Raw genomic sequence first — 2095 nt, forward strand, 5'->3', positions numbered from 1 at the left:
TTTTTTTTTTTTTTTTTTTTTTTTTAAATCAAATTCAGTTAAAATTGGATTCAGTCAAGTTGAAATATCGTTGAAATGAATCCGGCAAACGGAGGGTGATCAGTCTGTGCCGGGTGGCAAGGACAGGCCACTGGGAGGAAGAAGCCTCCTGAAGGTGCAGGCCTTAGTCAAGGAGCTGTCCAGGAAAGTGGAGGAGATGACCGGAAAAGGCCAGTCTTGGCACCTCTGACCTACTGGTACCAAGCACATCGCTGGCCACATGTGGACCCCACCAGCCTGCGCCTCCTGAAGGGAGCCTGCCTTAGGCCACCAGCCATTCACAGGACTGGGAGGCCACGCACTGGGCTGGCTTCAGCACTGGGGCCTGGCTCCTTTCCTGACTTGCTGAGGAGCTGCAGGAAATCCCCTCACACCCCTATCCCATCTCAGTTTCCTGTCAGTTGTGCAGTGGATCTTCGAGGGGGCCTCAGTGCATCCTGGGACCCCACCCTTCTTGTCCTTCCCTGAGACACCCTCATTTTGTCTGGAATCCTCTGTGGCTGCTTTTCCACAAACTACACTCACTGGCAGAGTGATCCCTGGGCTTTGGGGCTCCGGGTATTATCAACACGGTAATGAACCGGCAGGCCGGTCATGGACACCTGGGGGGCGATCGTGCTTGTCCACAGTTAGGTTTTCTAATGTATTTCTCTGTCCCTGGCTGTGACAGCCTGTGGAACTCAGAACAGAAGACAGGAAGGGGCCCGGACCCTTTGTTCCCACCTTGACTGGAGGCATCTATCTTCCTCTTGCATGCCAACGTCATTGCACACCTTGCTTCTGGGGCTGCTGACCCTGTGTGGCCCAGAACCTTCCTTTGGGTCTCCTCAGTGAATCAAACATGTCCCTATTCCAGTACATTTCCATTAAAGTCTGCCAAGCCCCATGAAGAACCAGGCACTGCTAGGAGCCTCCCATAGGTTTGTAAACTTACATGCACTCAAGCCGCTTGCCCCCAGGCACTGTGTTGGATTCAGCCTATGGCCACTCATCCTCACTCAACCCTCCTGCTCTGCCCACCAACGCCTTCCATGGGTTTGCCTAAAATTAAACATCAGTAAATGTTGAATGGATCCAACTGGAGAGAAAGATGTTCCTTTGCCTTAAGCATCTATGCTCCATATGTTTTGTTTCCAAGCAGTTTCATTCAGAAGGATGTGAAAGGGACTCTGTTCCACAGCCGCACTGGTTCATGGTGGCAGAATAATCACAAGATAAAACAATCTATCATTGCTTTTCCAGCAAAGTCAGGCACTGTGCTCACAATACGCTGCATTCATGGAAGCCTCTTTGTTACAGGGATTTACTTTGCTCTAGGGGCACTCTTTTAATTTTAAGGTTGGAGGATTGAGTTCTCAATTAAGGGATCAGCAACAAATAGATATTAGGTATGATCAATTAGCTGTCTGGGAAGTACGGATGTTCTTTCAGTTACCTAGCACCAGTTAAACAAGTGCCTGGCCTTGTGAGGGGGAGAGGCTCATAAAGACACCCTCTTTTCTCTCAAGGGCTGTCTGTCTTGGAGCCGTGGAGATGAGATTTGTACATGGACCACTCCCTACAGAGCAGAATGAGGCCAGTCCCTCGGAGAGGTAGGTGGAGAGAGGGCATCCTTGGAGGATTAGATTAGGCTCAGCTCCGTGCCCTCGAGGAGCTCACAAGGGAAGTGGCACTGAAGCCAGGTCTTAGCTGATAGGTAGGACTGGAGGATGCAGAGAAGCAGCTGCACATAGCATCATAGCTTCAAAGGATTCAGAGCAGGATTGTTGGAGACAGGAGGAGAAATTGACCAGTTCATAACCACCATGGGAGATTTGCAACAGATCTCTTTCAGGAATCAAAAGATCCAGGAATTAAGTAAACACACATTAAAAAGTAGGTATATACAAGTTTTGAATAATAAGCTTCATATAATATATATCTAATATTTATCATCTATCTCTCCATTTGTCTATCAATACACCCCAAAGGGAAATATTCATTCTTTTTGAATATCCATGAGAAACTGACAAAAGTTAAAATGATGCTGGCCACATTCTTGGACTAATAGGCAAAA

Source organism: Rhinopithecus bieti, unplaced genomic scaffold, assembly GCF_001698545.2.
Source record: "Rhinopithecus bieti isolate Rb0 unplaced genomic scaffold, ASM169854v2 scaffold_12484, whole genome shotgun sequence".
Taxonomy (NCBI): Eukaryota; Metazoa; Chordata; class Mammalia; order Primates; family Cercopithecidae; genus Rhinopithecus; species Rhinopithecus bieti.